Below are 14792 nucleotides of genomic sequence, written 5' to 3'. Positions count from 1 at the left end.
GGTCCCCAGAAATCCCCTCAAACTTGGGATCTCATAAGCTCAGGAAATCGGGGAACTTCAGAACCTCAGTGGAGCTGGCACCAGAGTTGTTTTGCCCGTGCTGTGGTCATTGCTGTCTGTTAACAGGAGAACCAAGACTCTTTCAGCGCTGAGTCCTTATCACTGTTGTGACAGTGTCCAGGCTGCAGGCCGTCCTACTCACCCTGGAAAAATATGCTGCCTGCTCCACAATGCCCAAGACTATCGGTCCCTGATTGGTAGAAAAACAACATTCAAATTTCTGTTTAGACCGCCTTTTCTGTGATGTAGGTGTGATGTATCTGGGGGGTGGTCTTAGGTTACACCCCTTCTGTGATGTTTCTGGGGGTGGTCTTGATCTACAGGGTGGCAATTTCAAAAGTCTTTATAAGGCCTTGCATGCCATTTTTCTGGGTCCCTCCTCTCTCCTGCGTATGAGGGGAGCACCCTGTTGCAACAGATCAATAAAGATCAAGCTTACTAGCTGCTTTGCTTCTCAATATTCTCTGGTTGGCCTCTGTTATTCTCTCCTACCAATAGGGAACCTATGTAAGGATTCTATATGGGCTCTTGGATACCCCATAAGGGAAGAAGGGCCATTTTTGTTTACAACATATACCTCAGTGTTGCCCGCACTGACTGGCAGCTCCAGGGTTTCTGGAAAGGGACATTCACAGCCAAACCTGATGGTGATAGGGACTGAACCAGTATTTTAACACACACACACTGTGTGTGTGTGGCTTTAATTCTATTCGTTTTGGCTCCCGAAGACTGAAAACCCGGAACGCTTTCGAACGTTTTTCGGAAGCTGAATGTCCGACACGGCTTCCGCTTGAGTGCAAGAAGCTCTCTTCCAATCGGAAGCCATGCCTTGGTTTTCAAACGTTTCAGAAGTCTAATGGACTTCCGGAACGGATTACGTTCGAGAACCAAGGTACGACTGTAAATGTTTTAAGCATTTTGCATTATATCTGTGTCGATTTAATTTGTGTAAGCCGCCATGAGCCTTGGTTTGGGAAGAAGGTGGGATAGAAATAACAACAACAAACAAACAAACAACAACAACAACAACAGGACATTCTGCATGCAAACCAGAGGCTCTTGGGTAGCCCATAAGGGAAAAGGACAATTTTTGTTTACAACAGTTTCAAAGGTGGTCTCGGAAGGCCTTGCACGAGATGGCGGGAAATGATCAGGAGCAGAGAGACGAAGCACAGAAGGCATGTTTGCATGGTGTGTGTGTGTGTGTTTTGTGTCTCCCTCCTGTTCTCCTCTCCACTTTAGTAATCTCTTGGCTTATAAACGCGGTCCTTACAGCTGCTCAATCGTCCGGCTGTGCCAAAGACCATCTCTCCCCTTGTTTATCTTCCCAGCATCCTCGTAATTCTTTGGGAATAAGCAAAGGCCGCAAAGCCAGCCTTGAGCAGAAGCAGATTCATTCTTCTCCTACCCCGAGCGCTTGGATATTTTGAGGGGAGGGGGTGCGACGACAGAACAGCACTTTTCCCCCTGGCGCCGTTGGGCCGGCCCTCACTTAAATAAAAGTGCACCCACCTCACAGAACACCAGTTACCCAAATTCCTACAAACTATCCAGATTATCTTGTGCAGGAAAATTTAATAATTTGGAGCCTCTGGCAGGATTCGATCAAGTAAACAAGAGAGATTTTGTTAAACATAAGAAGTTTATGGCACGAAGTGGGTAAAAACGTAGGATACTTCAGATAATAATGTTATTTCACTTCAGTTCTTTCTCAGTTGTTGCACAGCTGTTGCCACTTAATACCTTGGTTCTTAAACAAGGTGGTGCTTTCTGACAGTTACATACCCTTTTGACAACCCTACTCCTGGGGTACTCCAAGAAACAGACCCAAGGGATCTCCACACCCTCTTAACTGGTTTGGGAATCTTCTCTTTTTGTAGAAGAATCTCTCCCCTCCTGACTGGTATGAGACCTAAGTAGACTATATCTTTCCAGCTTCTACAGTGGTGCCTCGCAAGACGAAATTAATTCGTTCCGCAAGTCTTTTCGTCTTGCGAGTTTTTCATCTTGCGAAGCACGGTTTCCCATAGGAATGCATTGAAAATCAATCAATGCGTTCCTATGGAAACCGCCTTCAGACCAGGTCCGGGGACAGTCTGTCCCCCGACCTCTTCTGAAGGCCGGCAGGGGCAAAAGTCTTTGCTCCCCCCCCCCCGCCTTCCCGGGACAGTGTAGACTTCTCCCCTGTCCCGGGGTGATTTTAAAATGCTGGCGGGCGGCAGCGAAGCGCTGCCGCCCGCCAGCATTTTAAAAACCCTGGGACAGCGGAGGACTTCTCTGCTGTCCGGGGCAATCTTAAAATGCTGGCGGGCGGCAGCGCTGCCGCCCGCCAGCATTTTAAAATCGCCCTGGGACAGCGGAGGAATTCTCCGTTGTCCTGGGGCGATTTAAAAGCCCCCGGGAAGGCAGGCAGGGGGGACAAAGACTTTTGTCCCCCGCCAGACCTCTTCTGAAGGCTGGCGGGGGGCAAAAGTCTTTGCTTCCCCCCCCCCCCCGCCTGCCTTCAAAAGCTGTCCGGGGGCTTTTAAATCGCCCCGGGACAGGCAGGGGGGACAAAGACTTTTGCCCCCCGCCCGCCTTCGGAAGAGGTCCTGGACCTCTTCTGAAGGCTGGCGGGGGGCAAAAGTCTTTGCTCCCCTCCCGCCTGCCTTCAAAAGCCGTCGGGGAGAGCGGAGAATCGCAGCGCGTTTTTCCGCTCTCCCAGGAAGGCAGGCAGGGGGGAGCAAAGACTTTCGCCCCCCGTCGGCCTTCAGAAGAGTTCCAGGACCTCTTCTGAAGGCCGGCGGGGGGCAAAAGTCTTTGCTCCCCCCCCCCGCCTGCCTTCAAAAGCCGTCCGGGATAGCGGGAAGCGCTTCCCTGCTATCCCGGACCGCTTTTAAAATGCTGGTGTTGGGGAGCAAAGCCTTTCGGCCCCCGCCGGCCTTCCTGGACCTCTTCTGAAGGCCGGGGGGGGGGAAAGGCTTTGCTCCCCACCGCCAGCATTTAAAAGAGGTCCCCGGAGATTTCCCTATGGGCTTTCTTCTTGCGAAGCAAGCCCATAGGGAAAATCGTCTAGCGAAGCGACGCAAAAACCGAAAAACCCTTTCGTCTTGCGGGTTTTTCGTCTTGCGAGGCATTCGTCTTGCGGGGCACCACTGTACTTCTCCTGGCTCAGCCTCCCAGTTAATTCCTCACCTATTACACTTACTACCAACAAAGGTCCATATAGTTAAAGCCATGGTTTTCCCAGTAGTGATGTATGGAAGTGAGAGCTGGATTATAAAGAAGGCTGATCGCCAAAGAATTGATGCTTTTGAATTATGGTGCTGGAGGAGACTCTTGAGAGTGCCATGGACTGCAAGAAGATCCAACCTCTCCATTCTGAAGGAAATCAGCCCTGAGTGCTCACTGGAAGGACAGATCGTGAAGCTGAGGCTCCAATACTTTGGCCACCTCCTGAGAAGAGAAGACTCCCTGCAAAAGACCCGGATGTTGGGAAAGATGGAGGGCACAAGGAGAAGTGGACGACAGAGGACGAGATGGTGGGACAGTGTTCTCGAAGGTACAAACATGAGTCTGACCAAACTGCGGGAGGCAGTGGAAGACAGGAGTGCGTGGCATGCTCTGGTCCATGGGGTCACCAAGAGTTGGACACGACTAAACAACTAAACAACAATTACCCTTACAGGACACGACACACTGTCCTTCACACTAAGCTCAGAGATTCCTTTCTCTAGCTTGTGATATATTCATCGGAGTGGATGTTTCCAGGCGAGAGTTGATCATGGTGTGGATTTGCCAAGCGTGCCTTCCTCTTAGTAAGTTTCTCCCTCGCGTCCTGAGTTTGAGTGTCTTCAAAACCCTGAAGAAGTGTTTATGCACACGAAAGCTCATACCAATAACAGACTTAGTTGGTCTCTAAGGTGCTACTGGAAGGAATTTTTTTATTTTGTTTTGACTACAGCAGACCAGCACGGCTACCTACCTGTATTCAAAACCCATGACACCTTTGGTAAAGGCTGTTCTCCAACTGGAGCGCTCACAGGCCAGTGTTTCCCAGTTGTTTTGTGTTTACACTACATTTTGTTAGATTTGCCTTGAGAGAGTCTTTGAACCTCTTTTGTTGACCACCAGCATTACGCATTCCATTTTAAAGTTCGGAATAGAGTAGTTGCTTTGGAAGACGATCACCAGGCATCTGCACAACATGACCAGTCCAACAAAGTTGATGTTGAAGAATCATTGCTTCCACTCAATTCGCCAGAGGCTATCTTTGCATGCATAAAGTAAAGGTCAAGGGACCCCTGACCATTAGGTCCAGTCATGACCGACTTTGGGATTGCGTCGCTCATCTCGTTTTATTGGCCGAGGGAGCCGGCGTACAGCTTCCGGGTCATGTGGCCAGCATCACTAAGCCGCTTCTGGCAAACCAGAGCAGTGCACGGAAATGCCGTTTACCTTCCCGCCGGAGCGGTACCTATTTATCTACTTGCACTTTGATGTGCTTTCGAACTGCTAGGTTGGTAGGAGCAGGGACCGAGCAACGGGAGCTCACCCCTAGGCTCTGTGGTTTAACCCACAGCGCCACCCACATCCCTTTGCATGCATAGGAAGTCCTTAACTCACCAGGAGTTTGAAACCCATCGGCTCCCCTCACCTGGTTTAGCTGGCCAGTGAAAGCCATTTTCAGGGTGTGGCGGCTATCGCATGCTGACCGCTTCTAGGAGCAACTGGTGATGGCCGAGGGCAGGGTGGGGACCACAAGTAGACAAACCTCCCCAGAAGGAGCACCATGTGCCCCCCACCAGAGGTACCACCCCTCCTCCAAAACCCCTTTCCTCCACCTCCAGAATGTGCATGCTGCCACAATAAAAGATCCATTTGTTACAGATATGGAACTGGTCTTCTGTGGCACCTGCAACAAGTTCCACAGGTCGAAAAGGTCTAGTGGGAATATATACACCAGGGGTCAGCAAACTTTTTCAGCAGGCGGCCAGTCCACCGTCCCTCAGACCTTGTGGGGGGCCGAACTATATTTTGAAAAAGAATTCCTATGCCCCACAAATAACCCAGAGATGCATTTTAAATAAAAGGACACATTCTACTCATGTAAAACACGCTGATTCCCTGACCGTCCACAGGCGGATTGAGAAGGCGATTGGGCCGCATCCAGCCCCCGGGCCTTAAGTTGCCTACCCCAATATACAGTGGTACCTTGGGTTAAGAACTTACTTATTTCGTTCTGGAGGTCTGTTCTTAACCTGAAACTGTTCTTAACCTGAGGTACCACTTTAGCTAATGGGGCCTCCCGCTGCCGCCACACAATTTCTGTTCTCATCCTGAAGCAAAGTTCTTAACCCGAGGTACTATTTCTGGGTTAATAGAGTCTGTAACCTGTAGCGTCTGTAACCCGAGGTACCACTGTACACGGAAAGGCGATCTCACCGACAAACTGGTCCCCAGTTCTTAATTGTGAGGAGGGAAGGAGAGTCAAATGGGAGCAGCTATGAGCAGCACAACTGGAAATTCTCCATTTGTGGAGGCTTATTTTCCTGCCCCTGCAAATTACTATGATTACCAGGCCCTCCCCACCCTCCTTTTGTGCGCGAGAGCCTTGCCGTTGTCTGTCAAAGAGAGCTCTCCTCCAGCCACAGCACCGATTCTGCCTGCTTTTGGATCGGTTCCCTCCCCATCATCCCACACATTTTCCATGCTCTTGTGGCTGCAGCTGTTACATGAGAATTGCGGGGGGGGGGGGCGAGGAGGTGAGGGGCATGGAATTTGTGCGTCTCCCATAATTAGCTCTCTTCGTTGTTGTCCTCTGGGCTGGAGCAAAAGGAACCAAAAAGCACACACACACACACCCCTTTCAGAGGAAGGATCTGGAACGCTTTATCAGATCCCGTGTCTGTGGAAATGAAACGAAGAAGGGACTGCCCCCATCAGAGCAACGCAGACACGTTTTCCTATTAATTGAGCCGAGCTTTGTAGACAAGGACAAACAGAATACAAAAGGAGAAACAGATTTTTTCCATTACTTGTGTTATGTACTGAGTTGAATAGGATCGAAAATGCAGCAGTCTGATTGGTCCTAGAACAATAGGATCCAGAATGCAGCAGTCTGATTGGTCCACAGGAGCCACCCAATCCAGCTCCAGGTGGAAGTGAATCCGCAACCTGATTGGCCTACAGGAGAATCCCAGAATTAGCCAATCACGTGGGACCCATTGTGTAAATAATGTATACGAAGCAGACATTCTGGGGGAACTTCCATTCCTCCTCACCACTATGAGCTGAATAAAGAGCAAGAAATCCACTCTCGACTCCAAGTAGGTTTTATTTTATTTGCTTTTTATCTTATAGTTTGGAAATGTACATCCAGGTTTTTTCCCCTTTGGATTTTTTTTGGGGGCCCCAAGAGAGTGGGGCCCTAAGCCGTAGCTTGTTTAGCTTATACGTAAATCCGGCACTGCTCATGTCCCCATGTCAAGTGGGGACACTTCCTGTTTTGGCAGCGTGAGATGTTGTCTAATGGAATCCAATATTCTAAGGGTTTCTCTTTGGGAATAACACATATTCCTAAACAACGGGGGAGCAGAGTAGGAAACAATGCAAAACAGATATTGCTGGCTGCACAACAGCTACACCCTGCGTGCAAATGTGAATAAGAAACGAATTAAATGCCTTTCAGGGTTTTTATTTTTTTTAAAAAAGAAAAGCATCAGGGAGGGGGAAATGAAGCAGCAACAAGGGGAGGAAGCGCTAGATATTTTGGGACATCAAGGCAACTTTTGAAATGAGCTTTCATCCTGCTTTGTTTCCACGGAGATTAGACAATATCCAACCTGGAGCCTCTGGACAAATGCTGTTGTTTGATGTCTTTTTTTCTCACTCCTACCGCTTCAGTCAACTAGAAAAGTTAAGCCGCATTCACACCGAACTTCAGAATGGTGTGGACATTTTTGATATCTAATGCAGTAGAAAAGGGTTTGAACAAAAACACCGTGGATGTTAAGTTGTGGGTGAACATATCAGACGACACAGCGATTCTTCAAACAGCTCTTGTTTATTCACAGGCCAGAACAGAACTGAACTGAAGGGTTCAGCCAGCCTGCTTAGATAGAGCTCCACTACAACGCAACAGTAACTATTTTCTGTAACTATCCAATCACTGAACGTCACTTTCAATCCCTTATTTGCATATGTGGACCTGAGTGAAAACTATCTACAGTATCCCCCTGCTGGCCCAGGGTGAGAACTTTAGTACATAACAGTGGAGGTGTGGTTCGGAAGTTAACTTATGAAACAATGTAATTACAATCATACTTTGGATCCCAAATGCCTTGGTACTTGGACGTTTTGGTTCCTGAATGCCGCAACCTGGAAGTGATTGTTTGCAAATGTTCTTTGGAACCCGACCGTCTGCTGAGGCTTCCGATTGGCTGCAGGAGCTTCCTGCAACCAATGGGAAGCAGTGCTTTGGTTTCCGAACGTTTTGGAAGTCGAACGGGCTTCCAGAACGGATTCCATTCAACTTCCAAGGTACGACTGTATTTGATTTGAAGTTAAATTTTAGAAATTTAATTATTTAAAAAATTGCAATGCAAAAAGAGAGAGAATGGTGTGAACATTTCAGGCAAGCATCACACATGTGCAGATGGGTGCTCACCTGTTAAAGAGGCTGTTTGAAGGTTCGTGTTTCGAAATATGTATTATTTTTACAGGGTTAAGAACTTAATTCATTCTGGAGGTCCGTTCTTAACCTGAAACCGTTCTTAACCTTCTTCTTTGGCGATCACTCGTAGCCAAGTAAGATTGTCTTCCTTAAACACGGTTTTAACAGTGAGTCCGTAAGTGACTGTGGAGGCCAATTCTGGATCCACACGTCCTTCCACAGTGGGGACATTGGTTTCCGGTCGGGAGTTGAACATGGTGTGGATTTGCCAAGCGTGCCTTCCTCTTAGCACGTTTCTCCCTCACGTCCTGAGTTCGAGTGTCTTCAAAACCCTGAAGAAGTGTGCATGCACACGAAAGCTCATACCAATAACAAACTTAGTTGGTCTCTAAGGTGCTACTGGAAGGAATTTTTTAAATTTTGTTTTGACTGCGGCAGACCAGCACGGCTATCTACCTGTATTCAAAACCCATGACACCTTTGGTAAAGGCTGTTCTCCAACTGGCGCGCTCGCAGGCCAGTGTTTCCCAGTTGTCGATGTTTATACTACATTTTTCAAGATTTGCCTTGAGAGAGTCTTTGAACCTCTTTTGTTGACCACCGGCATTATGCTTACCATTTTTAAGTTTGGAGTAGAGTACAGTGGTACCTCAGGTTAAGAACTTAATTCGTTCTGGAGGTCCGTTCTGGGGCCTCCCGCTGCCGCCGCGCCACCACCGTGCAATTTTTGTTTTCATCCTGAAGCAAAGTTCTTAACCCGAGGTACTATTTCTGGGTGAGCGGAGTCTGTAACCTGAAGCATCTGTAACCTGAAGCGTCTGTAACCCGAGGTACCACTGTATATGCTGTTTGTAGATCCCTCTCCTCTATTCCAGGGCCTAATTCATTCTTGCTCTTAGAACAAGCAGCTCTGGAAGAGGAGGAGGAGGAGAACTCATTTGCATCTGGTTTCATATTTTACCCAGCCCTTTTGGCCCATCATGAATTCGTCAGGGGTCAGGACCATTCTTCGCATTTTTCTGCTGATATTTAACGGTGCCTCAGGGCAGCTCCGCTTCTCATTGGGGATTTGCATCCCACTCAGTATCTGTCCCGGATCTGAAAGGGGTTATTTTATGTACGCAACAGTTGTTGTTTTTTTAAATGATATTTTATTAAGTTTTAAGAATAACAACAAACGGAAAAAGGAAAAATCCCATACACAAAGATATAAAGTTATAAAATACAAAAAATGCAGAAGTTTAACTTAGGAAAAAAAGAAAAAAAGAAAAGGACATTAAAAAACCCCACAAAAATCCCTCTTTTTAATTTCTCATCTTTGATTCACTTATTTTCCTGACTTCCTCACATCTCCCTTTTTTGTATCCCTTTTGAAAATTAATTCAGCAAATTCATATCCAATTAATTTATCTATTATCAATCCAATCTTATTTTTTACCTTGTTGCTAGAACCCCTTCAGTTCATTTCAATGTTATTCACATTCAAAAATTTTACAATGTTTCTGTAAATAAATTTTAAATTTCCTCCAATCTTCTTCCATCAGCTCTTCTCCCTGGTCTCGGACTCTGCCAGTCATTTCCGCCATTTCCATGTAGTCCATTACTTGCATCTGCCATTCTTCCAGAGTGGGTAGGTCTTGTGTCTTCCAATGCTTTGCGATGAGTATTCTTGCTGCTGCTGTAGCATACATAAAGAAAGTTCTATCCTTCTTTAACACCAATTGGCAACAGTTTTTAACTTGTTTAGACCCAGCCGTTTGATAGGCGTTCTGAATGGGTGCCGCAAAACGGCTTGGTGATCCTGCTTAGAAAGCGATTCATAAATGTTATGAGATTGAGATGTACAGGACTCGATGGATTGTTTGAACGAAAGACTCTGTTAAGATATGCGCGGCTGGATGGCAGGCCAAGACCAGCCAGCCCCTATGGAAGGAGGAAAAAGCCTCAGCCAAAGAAAATAATAAGAAGAAGAAGATAAAGAAGAAGATTGGCAAAATAAATTACTGAACTACACAGGACATATTATTACAAAAACGGACAATTGTTCAGTGCATATTTCTTAAGCTTTGCGTACAGACTTTTACATTAGTGTAGCCTCTAAAAGTCACTTGTAATATGATGAAGAAGGTTTTAAAATTGGATTAAGGTTTTATGGACGTGCATAAGCAAGTACCGTATTTTTTGCACCATAACACTCACTTTTTTCCTCCTAAAAAGTAAGGGGAAATGTCTGTGTGTGTTATGGAGGGAATGCCTACGGCTGGCATGCCTACGGATTTTCCTCCTCTAAAAACTATGTGCGTGTTATGGTCGGGTGCGTGTTATAGAGCGAAAAATACGGTATATTATAATAGAACTAAGAGGGGGAGTGGAGGGAAGTCAACACAAAAAAATATGGTTTAATCTGTTTATGATATTTTACTTTTTTCTGTTTCTGTTTGTTTTGTTATTTTTGGAAAATCAATAAATTGTTATTATTTTTAAAAAGGAAGTGATTCATAAATGAAACAAATAAAGTCATCATTGTTGCTGAGAACCACAAGCAGGGAGAGAGATCTGCTGTGGTCTGATCCCTCTTGCAGGCATCCCACTGGGGAATCTGGTTTGCCAAGGAAAGATACTGGATGCCACAAACCCCTGATGTGATCCACCAGGAGTCATCTGACATTAAAAAAAATCATTACTGTAGCAACAATAATTTCTGAAAGGTTGCCCCAGACACTCATCTTAGCATTCTCATTTCTGCTTCGCTCCAGTGCCTTCCCCGCATTTTTTCTCGTGGTAACAACTGCAGAAAAATTCCACCCTTCACTCCTAAATAGGAATTTTGCAGCCCCCTTCCCTCTGCGCTGCCAGAAGAGCAGAGATTCTGCAGTGGTAATTTGCGCCCTCTAGTGTCACAAGAAGTGGCCAGAGGATTGGAGAAGATCAGTCTACATCCCAATCCCAAAGAAGGGCAGTGCCAAAGAATGCTCCAACTACCGCACAATTGCACTCATTTCACACGCTAGCAAGGTTATGCTTAAAATTCTACAAGGAAGGCTTAAGCAGTATGTGGACCGAGAACTCCCAGAAGTGCACGCTGGATTTAGAAGAGGCAGAGGAACCAGAGACCAAATTGCAAACATGCGCTGGATTATGGAGAAAGCTAGAGAGTTCCAGAAAGACATCTACTTCTGCTTCATTGACTATGCAAAAGCCTAGTCAGACTGCAAGAAGATCAAACCTATCCATTCTTAAGGAAATCAGCCCTGAGTGCTCACTGGAAGGACAGATTCTGAAGCTGAGGCTCCAAGACTTTGGCCACCTCAGGAGAAGAGAAGACTCCCTGGAAAAGACCCTGATGTTGGGAAAGATGGAGGGCACAAGGAGAAGGGGACGACAGAGGACGAGATGGTGGGACAGTGTTCTCGAAGCTACCGGCATGCGTTTGACCAAACTGCAGGAGGCAGTGGAAGACAGGAGTGCCTGGCGTGCTCTGGTCCAGGGGGTCACGAAGAGTCGGACACGACTAAATAACTAAACAACAACAGTGCCACAAGAAGCTGTAAGCACAGAGCTTCAGAAAGTTGACTTTCAATTTCTTTCAGTCTCTGTTGTATTAACTTTTTTGTATTGTTTTTTGTATTGTTTTTATGTATTGCTGTAAAAAAAATAGTGATCATTTTATTGTTTTGTCTTTTTTGTAAACCTCTTTGAGTCTTTTTCTACAGTCGAGTGGCGTATACATTTTTTGAAATAAATAAATACATACAGAAAGATAGATAGATAGTTTATTATGGCCATAGGCCCATATTCAATACATCATACAGCAAAACAGGTATAACAAAATAAAATTAATAAATTAAAATACGTTTAAATCAAGTACATCTCAAACCATGAATTTCTAAATTCCATTAAAATAAGAACAATATAGTGCTTAAAATATCAAATTATCAGTATAAATCAATATTATTTAGGCAAGAACAATAATCATAGAGTAATCCATTTTTCCTCTTATAAGCTAATACTGTTATCAGAAATCTGGCAACAGAAAGAGACCTACTCGGATCAGAATCCTGCAGTAAATGTATTAGCTGTGTTTCCAAGGAGTCACCCGAGATTTCCAATAATAAAGGGGACAAAAATCTGATCCGAGAAACTGAATGTAGTGAACAACAGAATAGTATATGTTGTAAGGATTCTATAGATCTATTATCACATACACACACCGCTGAGTTCTGACCATTGGAAAATCTATTATTCAAGACATTGGAAGGAAAGGCGTTAAATCTTGCCTTAATAAAGGCATATCTGTGGGCCGCTACAGACAAAGAAGTCAAATAAGATGGTATCTGCTGAGAGGGCACTATGCCAAGATTTAATGGTGAGCAAGTGCCACTACCCAAAATGGTGTTTTGTTGTAGGTCGATCTCCTCAAGTTTTTGAGTGAGGTTTTTTTTTGCTGTGGCTAGGTCCAATTCAATAATTCTGATGGAGACAATCCATAGGTCACTACTTTAGAATGGATCTCTTTTGCCCATAGGACGGGGAAATCATCTCTCCAAAGGCATTGGATCAGATACAGATTCGGCAGCCTATGCCTTAAGGACAACCAGTAACAAAGGCTGCGCCTCCAAAGAGTATTTTCTAAAGTTGTAGTTTTTAATTCTAAGCGAATAGCTGCGTTACTAACGCACTGTGGAAGTTTTAGCAGTCGTCTTAGAAATTGATTTTGGATTACCTCCAAGGGCATCAAGTTTACTGCGGTCCCCCATAAAGGAACAGCATATGCCAATGTTGCAATTACTTTAGCTTTGAATACTTTCAGGGCAGATGGAACATGAAGAGCCCCGTCCAAAAAGAAAAAGCGCAAAAGCGCAAAGGATAGGGCCTTGGCCTTGTTTAAAATATGTGCAATATGCGCCTTCCAACCCAGATTATACTGGAGAAAAACTCCCAGGTATCGAAATTTATAGATCTGTTCAATAGGTCTAATCTAATTGCCACTTATAGGATTTCCGACTTTTTGAGAAAATTAGTACTTTTGATTTAGATTGATTTATAGTAAGGGAATTGGTTTTACAGTATGAAACAAAAAAATTTTAAGCTCTCCTGAGGCCAATTCTTGAGAAGGATAAAATCACAGCATCATCAGCATAGAGTAATAATGGGCAACGATAGTTTGCGAGACGGGGGGCATGGATGATTTCCTGAGATTCAGCCAATGGTATCCTCATGTCACTAATGAATAAATGGAAAAGAAAAGGAGCTAGGATACATCCTTGCCGGACTCCTCTGTTGATAGGCACAGAGTTTGTGAGATTGCTGGCTGGGGTTATTCTCACTCTAGCAGCCGACCCCTCATGCAGCTAGATTATTAACCATAAAAGTCTTCTATCAATTCCCCATCGGGCAAACTTTTCCCAGAGTAACCTTCTGGGGATGCTGTCAAATGCAGCCTTAAGGTCGATAAAAGCCGCGCAAAGCTGGCCTCGGTTTGAAGAGGAATATTTTCGGGCTAGATGGTGCAAGATGGTCCGTAGTTGACTGGTTCGGTCTGAATCCTGCTTGCTCGGGGCCTATCAGTTCCTTTTCTTCAGCCCATTGGGTAAGTCTATTCAGCAGAAATAGATACAGAAATGTTGAGTAGAGAGGCCTGAGATTCTTAGAAATCAAAACATGGGCTGGAACTACATGAAGAGGTGTAGAGTAATAGAAGAATAGAGTTGGAAGGGACCCAGGGGTCATCTAGTCCAACCCCAGAGCAGTGCAGGAATATCAGCTAAAGCATCCACGACAGATGGCCATTCAAGCTCTGCTTAAAAACCTCCAAGGATGGAGAGTCCACAACCTCCAGAGGGAATCCGTTCCACTGTCAAACAGCAGTTACTAAACAATTTAACCCCTGTGTTGCAAACAATAGTCAGTAATATCCAAGGCAACACGATGACCAAATACAATGATATCAATATACACTCTTTATATAATATGAAATCACATAAACAGAAAACTTAGAAATCTCTGAAAGTCACAAAATAAGCTCTCTTAATGGATTCTCTTGAAAACATGAAACCAAATAAATATAAGTCTTATAAGTCTCTGAAAGTCTTTGAAGACTATACAAGTCTCTGAAAGAAGCAATGGGTCAGATTCTTATCTAGCGAAAATAGGCTGTAAAGCTTCGTTTATGGCGTCCAACGCTGCTGAAGTAGTTTGCAAACAGTCGTTGTGAATAGTGATTCCAGATATACCCAATTTCGTTGAATTCTTCTTCCGCACAGCAGAAGGATACAGAAATGCTTCATAAACTATAGAAGAATATTAAAACAATGGCCTTCATATGCATGGTAACTACAATAAACTCAAAATATTATGAACTATACACATAAACTATAATGTCAGAATAATGTGAAATAAAACCAAAGCTACATACGCCATCTAGATGGTGAATGGAAAAGTAAAACAACAATTGCTATGGAGCAGTGGTCATAAAGTCATATAGTCACTGCTACTGACAGTACGTGAGCAAAGATATAAAAAGCCGACCCCAGGTGGTGCTCATAACAGGGAGATTGAGTTTAAAGGTGCAGGGCAGTAACAGCCAGAAAATAAAGAATCAAATGAAACAATTGAGATCCAATTCAGAATCACCGTATTTTTCACCCTATAAGACGCACCAGACCATAAGACGCACCTAGTTTTTGGAGGAGGAAAACAAGGGGGAAAAAATTCTGAATCTCAGAAGCCAGAACAGCAAGAGGGATCTCTGCGCAGTGAAAGCAGCAATCCCTCTTGCTGTTCTGGCTTCTGGGATAGCTGCGCAGCCTGCATTCGCTCCATAAGACGCACACACATTTCCCCTTACTTTTTAGGAGGCAAAAAGTGAGTTTTATAGAGCAAAAAATACGGTAAGTCCTCCCTGATGAATGGTTTTAAACCTCCAAGGAAGGAGAGTCCACAACCTCCAGGGGGAATCATTCCACTGTCAAACAGCAGTTACTCTCAGAAAGTTCTTCCTGATATTTAGTCAGAATCTCCTTTCTTGAAAATTTTTGTTTATATCTTTCTCACAGTTATATTTAGAGGGTATCACAAC

The 14792-nt window shown here is 44.7% G+C and overlaps 1 long non-coding RNA gene across 1 annotated transcript in view; it reads left to right on the top strand.

The window, feature by feature from the left end:
• Nucleotides 1-289: 289 nt before the first annotated feature.
• Nucleotides 290-14792, top strand: part of LOC309372968 — a 156899-nt gene continuing 142396 nt past the window's right edge. The window contains exon 1 of the long non-coding RNA XR_014169745.1: nucleotides 290-450. This is a non-coding gene — a long non-coding RNA (uncharacterized lncRNA). The remainder of the gene's footprint in view (nucleotides 451-14792) is intronic.

This window comes from Podarcis melisellensis (assembly GCF_964234715.1).
Source record: "Podarcis melisellensis genome assembly, chromosome: 1".
Lineage (NCBI taxonomy): Eukaryota > Metazoa > Chordata > Lepidosauria > Squamata > Lacertidae > Podarcis > Podarcis melisellensis.
The sequence above is the reverse complement of the archived record's forward strand: the minus strand, read 5'-3'. Positions and strand labels throughout refer to the sequence as shown.